Genomic DNA, 23,077 nt, shown 5'->3' with positions numbered 1-23,077 from the left:
AATCTATTTTTTGGACCGGCCAAAAACTTTTGGCAGTACAAAGTCTGCAAGAACAGGTAGCAAACTATAATTAATTTTGGTACGTGGTAACATGAGTCATTAAAACGTCTTTTTTAACATATATTTTCATTACGTTGTTTAGTAATTTTGTAATCTTTATTTTTGAATAGGTTGTACCATACATAAATTAACAGCAAACGAGCTTAACATTCACCCTTTTAAAACTTTTATATCTTTATATGTATATTTCGGAATCCCTGGTTTTAAATAAAATTACGGACATCGCAACTTGCACGAACTTTGTAGGAGCGAGTTAACTATAAATAACGAGCGCATCTTTCGAAGGCGGTATTGGCACTGCTAATTTCGAGCCCTTTAGTTGAAAGCTACTTCATCTACATAAAATAAAACCGTACGTTCCAATTTGTATGATGGAGTTTTTATTAAACTATTTTGAAATGAGATATTTAAATATTGCATTAATGTAATGCTTCATAGACTCTGGTTCAATGCAAATCAACCTTTGCAACGGTAATCCAATCAGTGTTATTTAATTAAAACCTATTTACAATTATATCGCGAAATGTGTGTAGAATTTTTTTCTGTCGAACAAAGTTCTGTGTATTAGCCCTCTCCGTCAGTGAATAAATAATATTAATATATAGTTTAAAATTTTTTGATAATGCTTCTTCTCCTTTTTTATAGCCGATGGACAAATAGGTCAAGGAATAGGCCCAAAGATCGCCACGATGACTGATCTTGCGCTGCTCGCATCCAGCGACTTCCCCCGACTTCTCTCGTAGGCTCATCCAGTGGGAACCTCACTCTAAAATCTTTTGGTGGCTTTTGGTAGTGGGCCATCAGTTGCACGAGCGATGTGCCACCACTTCCACCACTGCCACTTCAGATAAGCAATTCTTCGATCTACGTCCTTGATCTTTGTTATTTTTCATATCTTTTCATTTCTGATTTAACATCGCAGCGAAAATTTTTACAAATATATATTTAAATTAACTAAGTATTCATTTAATTATTTAGATACACCACCAACCGTTATGTATACACTTGATATGGAATAAAAAATATATAGATTAGTAACAAAGAATGAACAATACAATATTATTAATATTAATATTTTTCTGTTACATATTTTTAATTATGAAGACCAAAATTTTGTAAAATATAAATCTAATTTTATTATCTATAGTGCAATTATAGTAACAATTAAAAGTCGTGGTTATTTCAAAATAAAGTTTAAATAGTATCTGAAACGTTGGTTAGTTGCTCCGCTATAAATCAACGTTACAAAGCTTTTAAAAGTATAACATATACCGATGTATGTACGTATATCGCTTTCAGCAACACGCATTTAAAACTAACTACGCAGAGAACCTTTGTTTGAAATGTTCTAGCTTACATTGGTCCCGATTTTTATGAAGTAATAATTCATTTAGCGACCTATTTTTTAAGTTTTTTACTAATTCAAAAGACATTCTCTGTTGTAAATATCAAAATTTATTTCGACCAATGAGGTATTTCCGTTTTCGATATCGGTAGAACTTATGTTCTCCGCAAGTTGACTTATCCCGAGGGAAATAAGGAAAATAAGGAAATACGTTAGGGATTTCACGTAAAAATATGCCTTCAAGTGTTGTTCAACATAAAATAGATACATTTATGAGAATAACTTTTACCTTCAATTATTTTTAAAGTAACTCGATATAAATAAACTATTATTGCACACCAGAAAACGAAAAATAAAATTTTGAATGCCTGTTCTAACAAGTTAAAAGTAAAGAAGCATACAACGAATTGAAAAATATAAGTCTAAGACAAGATTGAAATGCCAGCATAAGAAAATAAAAAAAAGAAAATGTGAAGGAAATTCGTCGTGCAACAAACTCCAGTAATTGAGTGCGCTGGGGCCCGGATGTTTGTGTAGCAAGGTGAAGTTTTTATCAGCATCTACTGGCGGACTTAAAGTGTCGCGCTAACTGCTGCTTATAAACAAATCATTTACGAAAACTTTTACTTTGTTTAAATTTTTTCATTATTAAATATTGATTTAAACTTCTTGTTCCTTATTGACATGAATATCTGCTAGACATGGGTCTATCTCATAGATTTCCAATATACCGACTGGAAGCGATCTTCCGACGACCAAAACAAGTTTACCTGTCCACTTAGAGGTTTGATGTATTGTGGTATTATGTAATGTTGTTGTATATTTAATTAAACTTATTAGACTAAGATCATTAAATTCGTCCCTGAGAATTAGAACTGCAACCAAGAATGGATTGGTCTTAGGGTATACCGTTTGTCGTAGGATGGTTTCTTTACATTTTTTGTGCAGTAATTATGTTATTGAAGTCACACAAAATTTACCACTTGCTGGGTTAAGTTAGTATACAAAAAACATTGAAATACTGCGTAGTTTTATTTTGAATATATATATATATATATATATATATATATATATATATATATAAAGTTCATAAATACATACATATATATGTACATAAATATTTATCAACTTATTTAATATTTTTAACGGTGCTATTAAATTGCGAGTCATTTACAAGTCTTCACTAGCACTTGTCATTATAATGTAAATATTTCAATAAAAGGACACAATCAAAATTCTTAGCGAAAAAACGAAAAAATGTCTGCCGTTAGTCTATAGACCTTGTTTGACAAAATTAAAGCTCTAACACCTCGCTGAAGGAAAGTTGATTGATTAACGATCAATGTCATGCTGCTTACAGATACTATTAAAATTATTTCTCGCTCGTACATAAATCTATTTTCTTTATCCTTTTTTAATGCATCACATGAACGTATTTGATTGTGGTATACATCGTCAAATGGTGTTATCATGATTTTGTTACAGTTAGTGGAAACGAAATGTAGTAAACAGATTATTAGAACGTACCATGTTTAGTTTCATAATGGGAACACAATGTTATTTTACATAAAACATAAAACTATGTAATATTGATTATAGATGTAGTTGACAGCTATTAAATGTACATATACTTTGTAAACGTTTTAAGAAATTATCTTCAAATATGTTTAACGAAGACAGTAATTAGTCTATTAAAATTAAATAAATTAATGAATAATTTATTCAAGTTAGTTTACCAAATAAACAAGTGCTAATATTTTTTTTTCTTTTTAAAATATTTACTGCATTGTTCTATGAGAAATCAGCAAATATTGTTACTGTTTCGAGAAAGCCTTCGGTCGGGAAACAAAACTCGACGGCGCAATCCGCGGGACGACGACGCCCTAAAATTATTTACCTTTCATTCCGTTCACTAAATGAGTAGGTTTATTGGATTAAGTCCAGAAAGCTTTGCCCTTAATTGGGGCTTTCCGACAAATAACTTTTCTGTTTTCTCAAACTCGGACAGCTCTTGAATAATGCTCTTAATTAAATTTGTATACGAAACGAAATAGATTTTAGTAATTTGAAATTTCCGGAGTTATTCTTCGATAATAATCAATTAATTAACAATTGAATGGTGTGTAACTACGCTACTCTATTCATAATAACTTTATTAATTTTGTTTACTGCAAGTTTCACACGAAGTTTGTTACATTCACGATAGTCTTTCTTCGGAAACGTAAATAGGTTAGATTGTATCTAAGTGAGGAGTTCGTTCGTAAATTGAAAGAAGAAGCAAATGATCCAATTGCTTAAATAATCGACTGCATCCTTTCTGTAATAAAGACAGACACGGGCTTCTTCGAAACATACAAAGCTAACTTGCCTACACCCACGCTATTGATTGTAATTGGCAAATAGTGTAATAAGTCGTAAATAACATTTCATATGTAGTTATAAAAAAGGGAAATGGATTAAAAATGTTTTTATTGTGTCTATCCTGTAGTTAAGTAACAAACTTGGATTTTTTTTTGTTTTAGGAAAATCGTCATCATTTCAATTGTTTAACAGTTATTGTTGGTCGTAGGCTTCCCCTATTGATGTCTTTGTCGTCGTTTCAGCCCATAGACACACACTGCAAGCCTGTTCTAGAGATATCTACGGAGGGAAAACCTTAGTCGCCACGCTTGGCAGGCGGATTAGCAATAGCAGTATAGTATTAAGGTACGTAGAGAACGCTGCTGCCTATATTGTACATTTGTTTGTGAGCAGTGGCTACCCTAAGATTGTATCCTGGGAATAAAATCAGCAACCGAGGAACGCAAGTATCAATCAATCCTTTACCACTGCACTACCCCTGCTTGCCAGTCTGAGTCTGATAACCCTCTTTAATATCTCTGTCTCTGTATGAGCGACTGGTAGCTTGTTAACATAAGTATGTTGTATTATATTGTTTGGTGTATTAAATTGCTTGGTGTATTTATAATACAAATAAATAATTCTTCTTTCCAAGAAAACGTGTTCTTTTTAGAAATGCTAATTGAACGACCGCTTTTGAAATAAAAATAATATTTACAAAGCACAATGGGTAAAGCACATCGTTTATATAAAACGTAGAGTGTGATGGGTACCATTATGAAAAGTATTACAACAATTTGCAGTTTGTGTGGTTGAATTATTCATGTACACAATCTATAAAACAGACAGCGGGAGCATTTTACAAAACAAACAAATTTTATTGATCTCTCAGGCATTGTTTGTGCCTCCGCAATGAAATATTTACATTTACTTTAGAAAACATCGTATAGTTAGATATCACACCGCGTATATATTTGGAATGTTTATCAGGTAGTCCACAGCAGTGACGTGCGTATGTAAGCGTTTGTATACTTTTTAAATATTTTTTATACTAGAGTTTTTTTTTACAAAGTACCAAGACTACTAGAGATGTCATCTTATGGTAAGTCATCATCATAATCATCTCAGCCACAGCTCAGACATAGGCCTTCCCTAGGACCTGCAGAAAGTGGCCTTGCGTCCAGTAGCAACTAAACATAAGCAATATGGTTCAATCACGGATTTCCAAATACTGTTTTCGGCATTTTATCTTTCTTTGTTTAATCAGGTTTTTTTTAAAGAAAAGTTTTATTTCTCAACCTCCGTAAAAGTACGTATAATGTTGTTTTCTTTTAGACTCGATACGGCTATAAAATGCGTGTTATTTTATCGGAGTATAACGGGAATATTTCTATAAGTATCATTCATTTAATCTTACATATTCTTATTATTATATAGCAGAGTAATTTAATCGCAATATGTCATAATAAAAAAAGTAAAACTTTAAATAAATTCAGAAGAGCAGCACGTTATAAATATTAGTTTTAGCATAAAATTAAACGGTAGTAAATAAATGTATAAAAATAGCCGCATGTTAAAAAGAAAATTGTTTTAGCATTTTTGCTTTTTACATAAAATGTGTTAAGAAAATTGAATATCTTTTGTGGTTGGTCGGTACCCTGGAAATGTCATATGGCAAGGTGTCAAGAAAAAGGCCCTACGAGAACCGAAGAACAATAAATTTAATTCCAGCCACCAAGAACCAAGAGCTTAGATTATTTCACACCATTTACTCCTTTCAGCTATCGTGTTCATAACGTTGGGTTCTGTAAAAGGGAATTCTTGAACAACTATAAAGATTTGATATCCTTTATCCGTGTTCTATATAATAAATTAGGCGTGACGGAAAAAATCTGCTCTATTCTATATATTTCTTTACTCAATAATTTTGCTCTTTATATACCTGTGAAATCTACACATTTAAAAAAAAGTCTGATTAAGAAAATTTTTAATTTAATTGTTAAAGTTCCTGTTTTTTGTAACTACGTGTTAATATTTGTATTTACACATTTGCTTGAAGTAGTATTCACATATAAATATTCAAATTCCTTAACTTCACTTAATATTACAAATATTTTTATTGTTTAAACACAATTTTGAACCTTCGATTATTGTTATAGGTAGTAAGCTACCACCGGCTCGGAATATTAATCTGCTGAGGAGAGTCGGCCAGAAACTAAATAGTTATTCTTTTTAAATCACTTTTAACAGTTTTTGATGTTGACATTATAATTTCAACAATGTAAATAAGTCGACGAACAAAGTTCCAAATATTTTGATTAATTAAATTCTTAAATGCTTTAATAAGATATAATTAATAATATATTATTAATTATAGATTTAAACTGAGAAAAGAGAGTTTTTAGATATCTTGTGGAACTTTATATATATAACAAAGTTCGTGGGTATTTATATCCATGAAGGAAGATGTCAATGTCATTAAATAATAATTTATATATATATATATATATATATATATATATATAAATATATATATGTAAATGTAATTTGTATAAATTCGAAGTAATATCTCTTCATAGCTGTAACTGGTACAGTGATGGATTTTCCAGATTCAATTCGCTCTTCAAGCGTGTTGACATCGGGAAATCCATCATTCCTTTAAACGCTATTTTATGCAACCTGTGCTTAATTTCTTTGAAAGTCCATGAAATAAAAATCTCTACTTTTTATGTGCTGTTTATTTTGTGTGTATTTTTCATGTAAATAATATTCCTGGGTATACTATTATAATGCTTTTTTCGGATTCTATTGACATTAATATTAATGTGACCTTCTAGCTTTTCGTTAAAACAAAGGTGATAAGCTGCCGGTACTCTAAAGTTTGCGGTTTTTGACCACGAGTACCTTGTCTTTACTTCTGTGGACACGAAAACTTATTGATCGTCTTATACGATACTGTTTTGACTCTTAACATAAATGATTATTAAATGATGAAGGGAGCATTATTAAAATTCAAATCGTTCATTAAAAAAAATTGTTTCAAATTATAATCATAATACTGCTAAAGTATTCACTTTTAATACAGAACTATAATCTTTCGTTACAAAATTAAGGTGTCGATGAAATGGGCCGCTGCGAGAATCGAGAGGCAATAAATTCCTACTCGGCTACACAGAACTATGAGTTCCGATTATTTCGCGCCATTTACTCTTTTCATTCACCGTCTGTGTAGTATAAAGATTCAGGCGAAAATTTGTTATAAAATTTTATCGTACAAATTATCGAATACTGTTGGGAAGGTCATACAGCATGATTTACTTATTCTTTTTCTTTTAAGGTAATGGACACCCACTGCAAGGTTTCCCAAGAGATTTTCACGACGACCGGTCTTGCGCTGCCCGCTTTCAGCGACATTGCGGCTTTAATTATGTCATTGGTCAAACTAGTGAGGGGTTTATATACGCCGCGTCTTGTATGTGGATGTAGTACCCGTGGCTCTGCTTCACGAACAATTGTTTGAACTACGTCGGTGACTTTGGTTCTTTTGTGGATGTCTTTATTTCGTCTTCGCAGAGGAACTCCGAGCATAGCCCTCTCAATTGCTCTACGTATGGCCTCGAGCCTTCTAGCCTTGCGTAAACGACTACATTTCACGGTGTACCACGTCCCAGATCCATAAACAATCACCTGTAACTTACACTGGTCAAAGGAATGTAGGCATTGTTTTATTTCAGACAAGAAAATTTTTAGAGCTTCACTAACGTTGTTCATTCGAGTTGGATTAGGTGAGTTATCTCTTTTATGAAGTTGGATTTACCAGGGTGGATGATTTGTTCTAGGTATATATAAACGTATAAAACTTCGAGCGTAGTGCCTCCGACAACTACTTAACTGTTAACTTTGTCTTTAAACAAAAACCTTTTTATTTATAAAGCCTTTAATAATCCACAGCTAATTATACGTTTCTAACAAAATAATCATGGCGGTAAAAAATATTGCTCTTGTAAAATAAATGATGTATTTGTATGTATTTAACGAATCGTTCGAAATGTTCGTTCCTATCCCTGGACATCTAAAACGCTATAAATATAAAAAAAAAAAACATTGCCAAACTAGCAAATGGTTTGTGTTAACTTTTACGGTCTAAATAAGTAGACATTGATGGCACAGAAATACTACTGACAGCAAGTCGTACGTTGCAGTTCAATACACGCTGTCGTTTTCTGACCTAGTTGTTATTTTTGAATTTCCGTTTTGTATAAAAAATATATAGGCAGTTGATTAATTATAAACAGTAAAATATGTTTTTATATATAAAATATGTTCTATGCAACGTTAGTAATTATTTTGGTCGAAAGCACTGTTAATACTTAATTTCAAACTTTTTTTGAGTTATTATGTGACCAATTTTGTAAATATAAAATCAGTTTAAATGAGAGAAAAGAAAAAAATAAACCAATTTCAAGTTTTTGATATACAAAGTAGTAATAGAAGGAATCGGAGTTATTTTTTGTTAGTTCTTAGTCATACATAAGTATAGGGTTATTGGTAGTAGATGTAAAAGGTACCAGGAAGTGAATTTATAGTTTATTATTAAGCATAATCATTTTACACCTGTTTTTAATCACCCGATATAAAGCAATCTCTCTGAAATAAGTTACATTAATTTATTTTTTGGACAGGACAATAACTTGCAGTACAAATTCTGCAGGGACAGATGGTAAACAATAATTATTTTAAATATATAGTAAATCAAATATTAATATCGGTATTTCTTACCATATTATAATTACGTTTTTAATAATTTCTAAAACTTAATTTTTGGATAGGATGTACCATACAGTAATTGTCAGCAAATGTGCTACAGTTTTGTAATTATTATCAATCACATATACAACTAAAGTAAACAAATATTGCAATAATGGTATATGACGATATGTGTAGTTATTATTTTTCTTCCGGAAGATTCTTTAAGTAATATTAATATATTGTATTAAATAATCTGCTTGAGGTTGGCAATATATTTTGAATGTAATAAAATTACGCAAATTTTAGCGCACAATGAGCTGGCCTTTGCGAGTGCAGCTTGTAAAGTTTGTCATTTTATGTGAAAACTTTAAGACACGATCTGGTACTACGAACTTGAGGACAAGTGCCGGAGACGTGACGTCCATTTTAGCTTCTAGTTATTATTTTCAAGTAAGGCGCTTGATGCAGGCTTAAAGTTGTAATAGAAAATAAAGCGATTTATGTAATCTTGGCCCTGTTAAAATCGTCGGAAGACAATGGACGCAGGCACCTTTTAACTAGTCCTGTTGGAACTTTACGAAAAAGATGATAATGATGACGATGAAAGCTTTAGTATTATCACAACTGCAAAACTACCAGGTAAGATACAACGGGATAGTGCTTGTCTGTTGAACCGAATCACTATGAGCCAATAAAACATCGAATTGAAGGCATTCAACAATACATCATAGCATAGCTTAAGTGATCACAGATGACTGGCAAGATAATTTACACAGGAACCTTAAAAAGAATCAGTTCCCGCGATAAAGCAAGTCTAGCTACTAATATTTAGTAAAAATAGTAATATACAAAAAGTTACCAGTGACTCCCTTTCTATCCCTGCTGTAAAGCATCATTCTTTTATAATTCTACCATTTATTATAAAAATGGTAGGCTAACGTTAAGGAGCAGCCGTTTACTATGAAAAGGCCGTTGAGATTGGTCGTTGGATCTTTTTATGTGCGTAGAACCCCTACATTAATTTTTATAGCATAAAGAATTTTTATAACGTAATGATAAATGTTGTGGATAAGTGATCAGGCTCACCAATATTTATTATCGAATACAACGGATCTTGCGCAAATATTACGTAGGGTGCAAAATTAACGATTAATATAATTTTTTTATAATTTTTCTTTTTTAGAGTATTTATTGTTTGTAGGTTCTTAAATGATTCGTAATAATGTAGACTTAATACTATATTGATTTCTTTGATTTTGATTTTCTGTTAAGAGAAAAAGCTTTATATGATGACTTGATCTTCGCTACGTAGGCACGGCGAAGTCAGTAGCTGTTTCTGGTGTCGGATAGTTTTCCAGTTTGGTATAATTATTAGAACTTAATCTAGATGTGTCTAAAGCTATCACTGTAAGCCTTATATAGGAAGCTTTAATTTGTGTCCTCGGCTGCCGACATTGCATGTTGAGGTCAATAAACTTAAAAATGCTTTTTGTGGGTGACGACCTACGTTGCGCTTGTTGATCTCAGGTTATCAGAACCTAAGGACCCAGCGACTATCTATCCTGCGCGCTATGTTGTCTGCCCACTGCCACTTTACAAAGAAGCTGGGCTATATTGCGCAGTTTTTGGTTCGTCTACAGGTCTGCCCATCTCAGATTAAATTTAAAATTTGTTTATAATGAATTATTTAAGAAGATAGGAGATTTAGTATTTATTAACCACTAGCAATTACGTTAATTTCACTGACTAACCAGCTTTGATTAATCATACAATGTCTACACTGTAAGGCATAAATTACACATGACTTTTTCAACAAAATGTTTTTTAAGAGTGTTACCAGCCACTTGAAATAACCACGAGTATGACATTTGTTCTCCGGACAAGGGAAGTGTTCTTAAAATAAATAAGTGCGCTTGCGATGTTCGTTCATACCGGAAAGCGTTTATGACTTCAAACAATGCGTAAAAGATAGAGCGTTGAAACGCTAATGGTTGCGTACAAAAATAGAACTGTTTCTGTGCAATGTTTATACCTTTATTATAACATTTCGTTATAAAGATAATATTATTTATAAATTATTTTTCTTAATTAATAATTTCACAACTTTAAAGTTTTTTTTTAAATAGTGCCGAAGTATAAAAATAGTAAGTTTAATAAATTAACAGAATTAAGTTATACCTTGTATAAATATAGCTCTGCTTAATTTATATTTAAAATATAAATCAAGATTTTTTTTTAATATCATATATATAAAAACTAGCCTCTTAACACTTTTACCAACCAAAATAGATTAAATTTAAATAGTGACGCAATATGCATTTAAAAATAGATCAAAGAACAACGCATCTGTATCTCTGTGGATGACAGATGTTCTAAAGCTGCAGAGATACCTTGCATGTAGATAACCTAAAATTAGGTTTTTATTGTCTATTATGACGTTACCCCTATAAAAATTAAAAATCCCGTATTCGTAATTAGTTTTAACATTTTTATCTTGCATTGTTGTGTTCTTCGGTATATTTATTGAAAGTAGGTATTGTAAGTTGTTGTAATATTATTTTGTATAAATAACTTTTACATAACGTGTCAAAATCTGTGTTCATTCATTTAAAATTAAAGCACGTGTTGCCTCGAGTGTTGAATGAGCGAACGAAAACATTAAACCTACATTTACAATGAAGCAAAGCTATTTCGCTGAACTAACTTTCCGTCAACAACAAGTTGAGTATAAAACTCAATGTATAACAATGTCGCGGCGAAACTTTCATGAATTAGCCCTGCTTGAAAATTATAATGCTCTGTTCAAGTGACGAATTTTAAAAAGTTCTGTACAACGATTATGGACAATTTTTTTTTAATTGTTTCATCTGAAATTTTTATATATAACATTATAACCGTAACCCAGTTATTATTCTTCTTTGTGGATAATTTAAAAGTATGATATAGGAAAAATTATCTTTTTTTCAGCTGATGGACGCCCACTGCATAAGCATCTTACTTCTTATCTTATCTAACTTACATAGGCTTCACCCAAAGATCGCTTTTGGGGGAGGCCTATGCCTAGGAGGGACGATGACCGGTCTTGCGCTGCCCGCACTTCCCGCGACTTTATCTATGACGTTGGTCCACCTAGTGGAAGCCGTACGTGTACCGGGTCGTGGTCGCCACTCGAGAACCTTTCGGTCCAAACGGCTATCGGTTGCACGAGCGATGTTCCCCGCCCACTGTCACTTCAGACAATAAAATGTTATTGTAAATAAAATAATTTTTAAGGGTGCATGATAACGCATAAACATGTTATATGTACAAAATGGAAGTGATATGAATTGAAATTTAAGAACGACTTTAAGTACTCGTTAAGTTTAATTTAATTTATTGGATAGTTTTAACAAGATTTGTCACACTGTGTCACAAGGCAATAGTTACGCAATTACGTTTGAATTATACCGTCTCAAAATCACTCACACCTAAACGCAATTATCCTGTAGAAGTAATTGAATATGCATGTGGCTAGCTTGTAGACTAAAGTGCCATCATATGTCACACGAAACTGACTATTGAATTATGCTATTATCTAAAGCGTACCTTTCGTAAGCTGATAACAAAAAAATGTCGTTTAATTAAGTCGATTCCTATTGCTTTATTACTAGCATAAATTCATTTTTGTTCTGGTTTAGAGAATTTACAATGTTATATGCAAATGAAAATCATAAAGTCTATTATTAATAAGGCATAAAAAAGTTTTAATGGTATCTACTAGCTCTATAGTAAATTTGCACACACATATGGGTTTAAAAATATAAAATTGCTAAATACTTTAGTAAAACAAAACCTGATGAAAGATCCTTGATTAACATTCTTGAACTGGAGTAATATAACTTTTTGTTATTATTATACCATTTGTTAGCTTATATGGTATTAGCTTACACAGTATTAGGTTACCTGGATATCAAACAAAGAAGGTATTAGGAATATTCTAGAATAAATCAAATGTTATTGTGTCTATGGGTTATTATGTTCTTTATGCTTAGATAGAACTCTTCTTAGTAATCACGAGGGTATAGTGCAGATTATGTATGTCTCCCGCCACGGATATATATGTGTTATGGATTTTTGATCATAAAATATGCTGCTTGTGTGTACGCAGTGGCGATATTATATTATGCATACAAAATGTGCCCTCGGAAATCTCATCCGGAATCGAACCAGCGATCTACGATCGTTAGTCAGACCTTGATCACTCGCTTATCAATGGCTATAAAATTATAATAGGATCCTAGTTTATAAATCCATTAACAATGGAACAGTGTGTTAGCGGCTGGTAAATAAATTGGTTGACAAAATATTCATCAATAAATTTGTTTCAATTTGTTTTTTCTTCCTAAACGTTCGCAGCTGTTGGAACATGGCTTGTTGTTTTGTTGCCGTTTGTAATTGCTTATTTGTTTTATTTCAATCAAGTTTAAATAAGTAATAAATTAATTTAATGTGTGGTTTGCAGCAAAGGACTAAAATACAGATGGCGAGGATACAAAAAAGTGTTTTCATATAGTTAAGATTTATTAACGAAAGGTTGTTCGGTGAAATCGTCTGAAATATTGAACACGTCGGGAAAATTTATAGGGATAATATGTTGTAGGAAGCAAACTGTGCTTTCAAATTTTTTTTGCGATTCAGAATTCTCTGTTCTCTAGAAAAAAAACGTTTATTTTGGTACTTACTGATTACATTTCTCCATAATTACTGATTTTTACAAAAAATAATGATTTATTAAAAAACAAGATAAATTTATTATTACTTTTAACTTATCTTATATTTAAATCAGTAAGTGCACGTCAAGTTAATTAGTTAGCGATTTTATTGTATCAGTTCCTGGGTTTTTTGCTTGAATTATAAAAAAGACTATCTCGTGTAAGTACAGTTATTAATATTAGGTATATGTCAATCAAAGTTATTAATAATCAAGAATTAGGTGTAACTATCTAGCGATCGATGTAAATGACCGACACATTTATGTTATCTCACTCTGCAAATTCACTTTACCCTAGGCTATAAAAATGATACATGGCGGCACTTAACGCTTCTAACGCCTCTAGGTTTAGAGGCGTAGGAACCGGGATCTGTAAGGAATGCGTGTCCCATAAACATAATCGTTCTCATCAGTGGCGAAAATCATCGTCCGAACGTTTTGGAATAGGGTTTTTCTTTGAAAAGATTTGGTCTTTATCACAAAACATAAATTGTGAAAATATAAAATGTCTACATCGACATATCCAAAAAGATACGAATATAGCACTATGTATTACTTTTATTTTTAAATAATTGGTTAAATCATAAATTATTATGTTAAAGTAAAATTTTAGTAAAGCTACTATATTACTTTCACATTAATATCTCTTTCGTTGTTGCTGACTAAAATACTAAAATCTCTAATCATTATCATCATTTTAGCTGCAAGACGTCTACTGCCATAGATTTCCTAAAGGACCAGTTAGAAGCATCCTGAACGCAGCGTCTTTCGACGATATTTACAAAATCAGTCTGTCCACCTCGATGAAGGACGTCCTATGTAACACTTGCCAGTCCGCGGTCTCCACTATAGATCCTAAAGATCAAGCAACCATCTAGTTTGCGCGCTATGTAGCCTGATAGTAAAAAATCGGAAAAGGTACAATTTAAAATTAACATTAAAATTAAATCAGTGCCGAAATATTTTTCTTTAATTTTTTCTTCATAGACAATAAAATAAGGTTTTATTTTAGTTTCATTCAGAAAACAGTTATGTATGTATCTTAGTTCCGTAAAAAAACCTTCAAGTTTAATTTTTTTGACATAAATAAATTTAACACAAAGTCCTAAGAACGTAATTATTTAGTAACACAATTAATGATTGCTTCGATTATAAATAGTCACGTCTTAATTAAACTCCAAATAATTCATTTACGCTCTACTACGATTATTTTACGATTCTCTTTATTATCTAAGATTTACGTAATCTTAACAATTTGAATATACTCGTTAGTCATGCTAACGTATGAGAACTGATGAAAGGATCGTCTCTGTCTCAACTACATGAGAGATTAAACTACGAGCGAAATCGCTCTAGATAAACTTGGAATATCTTGGAATATCTTGTAATATATTGCTGTATCATAAGTCAATTTAGTACCAACAATTCTTGTCATTATTTGTAAAACTTTCTGTTTCTTATTTTAAACATTTCTAGCTACTCACGATGAACCTTTTTTATACAAATAAAAATATTTTAGAGAATATTTGAATATTTGAAGAATTTGCTGAGCGAAAAACTCGCGAATGTGTCTACTAATTTGCCTAAAGCACGAGCAGTAGTACCAAGCACTAGTAGACTGAGACTTGCGGTAAAAGTTCAATTACCCGGATGTGATCTTATATAATTCACCTTTTGTGCGTTCACTATACAGGATTGCCACTGCTTACAAATAAATTCCAGATAATGTTTATTAGCCTCCTCTGCGTACTAATAAACCAATAAATTTAAACACATGAACGAAAAACAACAAAACGTAATTCGAGATAAAGATAGTGCTTGTGATCACATAGAAAATTGATATTTATGCTATTAATGTTTCTTTACAAATCGTTTTTTCAGTCCCGGCAGTTGAAATGTAATCATTAGGGAGTACCAGAATGAACGCACTGGGTATCGGCTTTTCTCTTTTCAATAAATTGTCCAAGCCTTAATTGTGTTATGTTTCAGAGCCAAGTAATATTTATCCTTAGTAATAAAAATAGCTTTCATATTCATGATTGTTCTCATATTATCTTTGATTTTTAGTGTAGAGAAGTTGAAGGAATCCTTCATCCCGATTTGTGTCTTACCAAGCCCAGAAAAGAAATTTTACCACTCCCGTGAAACAATCCGTACTGGCGGATAGTGAATATGCCTCCAAAACCTTATAGTTAAATTGAGATGTGAAACAGTGGAGGTAAGATTCGATAACTGCGTTAAAAAAATTAATAACGAATAGCATTATTGATTTCCTTGAAAACCTTCCTGAATATATGCTGGTAATATTGGCTTTCACAGATATATAAAATTGAAGTGTTACGGGCTTTGAATAGATTTAAAATAACGATTTACCTTACTCAGTAAGGCACAGTCATTGTATAGCATTGTTGGCAGTCGGTCTGTCTTTGATTTTGGACCCAGGCATGAAAGTGACAAACATGTTATTGTAGAATAGTCATACCTATCATTGAAATCTTATACAATATATCATTTTACTACATATAAGTGTACATTAAAAAGTTAATTACACCAACAATATTTTACATTTAAATAAAATCGTACTTTTTACTAATTTAAAATATTCAATCTTTTAAAATAAATTACATTTTAGTTTTGTTTCCTGTATTGTTATTGCATATAAATTATTAAGAGCGCTCTCTATGAATTAAAGTTCGATGACTAATTGAAATCATAAATAGGATTGTTCATAAATTCAACGTAACGTTTAAAGTAAGCTATTTTGTACACATGATAAATAAATAAAAACAAAATAAAAAATATTAGTTATAATTTGATTTTGATCAAGTTTGAAAGAAGTCTAACACAACATAATACAAAATATAAGTTGGATTCTTTTAAAAGGAACAAGAATCAAAATAGTTCTGCTGATACAGCCCAGTTGTAAATATACACCGTACGATATAAATTAAAAGCTTAGAAGCGTTTTTAAAAATTCAAACGAAATGGATTTGAAAAAGAAAATTGAATGCACAAATATATTTAAAACTTATTTATTATACTCCGAGCTATTTTAGTTATAAATGATTTTTACAACTATTTTTGAATTTCTTATGGTGTCTTAAATCAGGGCGTGTTTAGAACAGGAGGTCGGTACTGTAACTTTCCGGTGCACGTGCTTTCAGGCATGGATGCTTTGGTAAGTACCTGTTTCGCATAAGCAAGGAACCGTCTATCTTATGCCACTATTGTGGTAACGAAAAGGGTACGGCTCAGTACACGCTTAAGGAGTGTACAGCTTAGGATGAGTTGCACTGAGAACCCGCCGATACTGTGGGGAATGACCTATAGTTACCAGGCTTCGTTAGAGCAATGGTACAGAATGGGCAGTCACGGATCGCTGGTATAACCTTCTGCGAAAAAGTAATGTTTCAGAAGAAGGCTGCGAAAAGAGAAAGCAAGAACATTTGAGTTCCTCAACCGTAGCCAGAGACCAGGACGTCGAAGGGTATTATACCGCGCTCTTTTGCAAACCCCATAAATAACCTTGGCGATGGATTCGGGGTGATCCGCCGCACGTTTTACCTGGTCCTGCGGTGACACGCGAACTAAATCTCGCTTATTTACGATAGGTGTGGGACTAGGCTACCGCCGTCCAAACTGCAGTAGTATGCGAAAGCATTCCGGTAATTTTAATAAAAGGCGTTGAAGAAGATCGTGGGGTTTTAGACGATAGGAGTCCATCATAACCATTTCGTCGCTACCGCAGCGGAGAGGAATCCCTCGAAAGTATTCCTCCAAAAAAAGGCGCGTTTGGAAATAACTTTATGTTGAAGGATGTCATTATACAGAAGCTTTTGTTATAAATGGTCCGTAGTGGATAATATATGAATAAATAAATATCTTATATTAGACTTTTTATTACATTATTTGCTCCTGGCATCATATTACGCTATACGACAAATTCATGTAATACGTTATTCATAAATATTCTCGGTTTTCCAATGGTTGAATGTGATATCTCAACTGTCATTACTTCGTAAAATTAATAAATAAACTAAAAAATACCAATCTACTCTCAAGTTCGACAGAGATTTTTGTCTTTCATTACAAACTGAAATATGTTTCTCTTATTATTTAGTATTTAGTTCTTTTTGATAAAGAAGGTTTACATAAAGTACATTGAGGTGGCTGTCTTTGCCGTCAAGCACATTTACCCCCATCATATTTGTATTAGGAAAATTATAGGGCATATATGACGCAATAGAAGAGCGAAGAAGTAAATGTGACAAGTATACCCAAGCGATTTTAAGTTTTTGATAGATGATTGACTTTTATAGATTATGTTTTTTTTATAGTCCTGGGTTCACCCAGAAGTATAAAAATTCAGTGTATATATTTTAACATAACAAGACTGTAATTAAAGTACAATAACAATATAAGTGTTGTCAGACTTGCTGACATGTTAAAATCTTTTTTTAAAACACAACTGGAGCTGTTTCTCGGATATAAATATTAAAATGTTACGTCTTTTTCTGTTGTAATAGTAAAAAGTTAGTGAGTGACACTGACTGATAGATTACATATCCGGCGGAAAATAATTGAATCAGTCTGTCTCCCTTGAGCCTATTTGTATTTTTCTCTCGATATTTCCTGATTTGACAAGAGTAGATAATTCAATTCAAAATATAAAGAGTATTTTATAAACAATTGTTAAGAATTCATAGTTAATTACTGAACTGAAACTTAATTACTATATTTCAAAACTTAAATAGATGTAAACGTTTTAAAGAGGGCAATACAAAGTTCGTCGTCGTCGTTTCAGTCCATAGACGTCTACTACTATGTCCAAGCCATCCCCTAGGCATCCCCCAAACATACGTATAAGGTATATATCATAATTTCCTCACTTGGAAGTCGAGATGGCAATTGAAGTGTAGTATTATAAAAACCTGTTTAAAAGCAGTGATAGTAAAATATAATTAACGCACAAAATGTGAATTATATATAAGACTGTGTCTCAAGTACTGAACTCGCGATCGTAAGTCTTAGTTCTCTACCGCTGTGCTACAACTGCTCGCCACTGCTGCTACCATATAAATCTCATTTGCAGTCACTTAATAAACTCGAAAATAAATGGTTTCAGAAATGATAAATAATGTAATGATATAGTATTATAAGAAAAAACGTTGTTAAAATTCAGATTACTACATATTGAAAAAAATTAAATGGAATCAGGCGTTACCTTGCGGAAGTCCATCCTAAGTAAGAAAAGGACCAATATTATTGATATAATATTGGTCCTTTTCTTACTTCATATTGAAATAAATCCTTTACTAATATCTCTGCAGACTTTTTACCGCCAAAAGTTATTTGCCTGTCACAATAAAATAAGTGACCACTTTAGATAAAAATATTTGGAAAAGATGTACAACGATTTTTACCTGCTTAAAAATTTTAGAGCAATTCCATTGTCATATCATTCAAGTCATAATTTTAATATTAAGTATTATATACTATAAACGTAATTATTTCTTCGCAGCTATATACATGTACAGGAAAACATATTTCCTCTGGCACAAGTTTCAAATAACATCCGCTTAATTAAAGTTAATCTGGAATGGTGTAGCTCACGACGACACGATTCCATTAGCCGGCTACATCGGATCAGTTCTATCTACTAAGACACATAGATATTTGTATAATAGTCTAAGTTAAAAATTATACTAAGACACATACAGTTTAATACGTTCAACAACTACAAAATCCACGTCTTAAATTTTATTACACTTCTGTACCTAACTCAAAATGAGATTACATAAAGAAGGAATATTAACAATCCTTTTTTTAGCGCATAGACGCCGATAGATGCCCACTGATAATAAGCCTAGTCGAAAGATTGCCACGATTACCGGTCTTTCGCTGCCCGCATCCAGCCACTTCCCGAGACCTAAATCGTCGGTCCATCTATTGGTGGACCTATCTACGCTACGTCTACCGACTCGTTAGTAACTATACTAAATAAAAATCCTTACTTAATTCATCTAATGCTTCTTTCGATGTGCTTTTTGAAATGCGATTGTTGATAATTTTGTGCTATCTATTTACACCATATATTTAGAACATTTATGTTATTAAATAAGCAAGCAATATATAATACGAGAGATAAACACTCTCTTAGGAATATAGTGTATTTTATATTATTTTAAAATAGTTATATTTAAAAAAATATATGCACGTACCTTGCTCTAAGCCTCATAAAATTAGTAATACTTTTGTGTGCAACTGTGTACAGTACAACTACAATTCCATTTATTAAACGAAAACTTTTTTAAAAACTCTTTTGATAGTGTGAAGGATTTTTTAAGTGAGAACAGTACTTGAAAGTATATTATTCTTATACTGTACTTGGGATATTGTGAAAGTGATCACAAAAATACTCTATTATGCTAGATGCGAGCTATTTCATCATTATATTCTAGTTTCTTTCAAACTAAAAATTTTGTTTCTCTTTTTTATATCATTGCTATAAATGATCCCATGTTGATAATAATGTGAATAAATTAATAAATAAAGCAATAGACGTGACTTTGGATCATCAGTACATCGACATTAGGGATTTATTTTTAAAAATTTCCACATACATAACATAGAAAAACAAATTCACCAAAAATAATTAAGAGTTGTACAAAACATGTTTTCTGATTACGCGAAATATAAAAAGAATAAAGAATTTTTTTTTTAATTTCAAGTAGTAAAGACAAATGGCAGTACAGAAATATTTCAAATTCATATTTGTCGTGGTTGTTTCAACCCATAGATGCTCACTGCGACGCAGAGCACTTCCCCAAAAATATCTAGGAGGTAATAAATCATAATCACCACGCTTAGCACAGGATATCTGCTGCCTATTCTCTGGAATTTTTTTTGTGGACAGTGGCAATCCTATATAATTAATGCACAACGTGTGATTTAAATAACTTTTTTTCCAGGAAATCGAACTCGCGACCTACGATCGGTAGTCTCCGTATTTTCTACCGCTGGACCATCACTGCTCAATGATGATGATGACATTATCCTTTATTTGGAAAGCAGTAAAATATAATGAATACATAAGTATTTTTTATAAAAATTACTGACATTTTAAGCTTGATATATATCTTTTGTTGTATATATATATATATATATATATATATATATATATATATATAAATCTTACAAATAAAGTTTAAATATTATCTTTTTTATAACTCTTGAAGTGAGCATCTGCTCACTCCTCTACCACTGGGCTACCAGCTGAAATTCACGTCAAGACCATTGTAATTACATAAAGGAATATAACAATAAATAATTTTTATATACATATATTGAAGTACCAGTACAATATTTACTAGTGTATGTGCTTTTTTATATTTATAAAAATATAAAAGTATTACTGCAAATGTCCTATGCTTGTAAAATACTTATAAGAGCTCCAGGAATATTGTAGTTGAAACTGTAATAGAAATATTACGGAATCTTTGACTTCCTTTGAATCAATCCAGTCACTACTGGATTGATTCAAAAAAAAAAAAAAAAAATAAAAGGCTGAAAATGATTTGGTTCTAACATACTGTTGAAGGTACTTCAAAAGATTTTCTTTTTAACTTAAAAACATATTTTATACAATAGTTCGGTTTGCCATTTACAAGTTTTGATGTAAGATGTTTCATTTAGCAAGTAGCTGCGGTGTCTTGAAACCGTAAAAGGAACACTTTCTCATTAATATTTGACGACACAAAAGGTGCTGCGATGTATACCATCTAGACGACCTTTTAATTTAGGGTACCTATATAATATATATTAGACAATATGTGCATTTAACTATTACTTTACGCAATGTCCATGTACACAAATTTATTATTTTTACCATCAAGCCTATTCCTTTCAATTTCACACACTGCTTTTATAATACTTTATGATTTGTTTGAAAAAAGAGAGGTGAGGTTTTAATATTTTTAGCAATGCATACATTTTTTCTCTTCACGAGGGCCTCCCTAGCGGTTTAATTAAAGTATGATAAATGTGGTTCAATTAGTTTAGCTGTTCTTGAGACAAGCGCTTAGAGTCATATTTGGCGATTTATTTTTATATTTGTGAACACAAAGGTTGATTAGTATGCTATGTAGAAAAAGGTAATGAAGAAAGAAGCAACACGGCACAATTCTCTAAGAATAAACGTTTCTTATTTTTTCTCGAGGGTATTGTCATATGTAGGTCCATTGGGCACTGATATAAATTACATTCAGGTCAAATGTAATCTGTAACCCTTTAATCAACAAACATTGTGGTAGTGAATAATAAAATGTAATGTTAGTGTAGGTCATAAATTTAACTTTGTTAAAAAAAAATTTGCCTTTGACAAATGTAATTGGGTTTTTTGGAACAAAGAAAAGTATATAGTTCTTTATTTGAACATATTGTCAATGTGTTCTCCAGGTCCGCAGGAAAATTCTTTGAAACGTGACTAAAGATTTAAAAAAAAACCTGCAAATTTAGACTATTGGAACTGCCGCCATTTTTACTGGAACATTTTGACTTACCTCAGAAAGTGTTTTTGGAGATTTAGCGAAGACCGCTCCGTAGATGTCACCATAAAAAAGAAACCACCCAATGTCATTCCTATATGAGTTTTCTTCGGAATATTCCAATCTCGATTAGCTTTAGATGTGTGACCAGACGCGCTTTCCTGTTGATACCAAGTCATGGAGTTTTATTCATTTAGCTCTTGAGGCTTTGACTGCAAGACTCGATGAAAAAAACAATTTTATTATGGCATATCATACATCATTAAAGTGCATACATTTTTAAAATTATCGACAAGTTATTAGATGAAAAGCGTATAACCCATATGTTATAGCGAGTATGATATAGAGTATATGTTATAGCTTTTGACGGTTGTGTCACTGTCATGTGTTAATTGTGGTGTTTAGTCATCGTTATTCTTTTCAATGTCATCATTACTATTTGTACTATTCTATAATGGCGTTAATTACGTAATATTTTGTGATGTAATAAGTTTGTCAGTTTTAAATATTACATCGAGCCCTTAACCTCCCAACTTTGTTCGTATTTTACTTTTATGGAACTTGCTTACTATCGGTCGTCGAACAAAGAAATATCGTCGTTTTATTTTTATTTTTGCCGCGTTAGCGTTTTACGTAACGATTTACAGCATCGTTTCTAGCGGACGGAAAAGAACTGCAAGTTTTTTTACCTACATCCGTGTTACATTGCAATCTTCAAAGCTAACTGAAGACTATTCTCATAATTTATGCTACATTTCGGTTACATACAATTATATTTCCAGTTTTCCTATTTATTTTGCAGCGAAGTAAGCTATTGCTAGCTTATAATACGATTTCCACAAGAGGAAAACAAGATTCGTATTCTTAAATTAGGCTTATAGTTATTTATTATTGTAGTTAAATCTCTTACTTGTTAACTAATGATTAAAGAAAAATATTTCTTCTATAAATAGACTACCACGGCTTCAATATTTATTACTTGATAGGATATTTTGTTCTATTGCCATTTACATTTCTAGTTTTTATTCCTTTACAATAAATCATTTTTATTATTTTTAAAGGTAAGAGTTTTTACAGTTATTAGAGAAAATTTATGTAATGTTTTTGATAGCACAATAATTTTCGCAAGCACTATTTTAGTGTTTTAACGTACATGATTAAAACTCAAACAATTACAATTAGAAGTAACGGTAACACTTACTATGAATTTCTTATTTTGTAGTGTTACCCACAAATATTGATAGATACTAAAAATACTAAAATATATTGATAAAGGTGGACTTATTG

This window comes from Battus philenor, unplaced genomic scaffold (assembly GCF_028537555.1).
Source record: "Battus philenor isolate CCGP_79_NKW_IND1 unplaced genomic scaffold, ilBatPhil1.0.hap1 SCAF_8, whole genome shotgun sequence".
NCBI lineage: Eukaryota > Metazoa > Arthropoda > Insecta > Lepidoptera > Papilionidae > Battus > Battus philenor.
The sequence above is the reverse complement of the archived record's forward strand: the minus strand, read 5'-3'. Positions refer to the sequence as shown.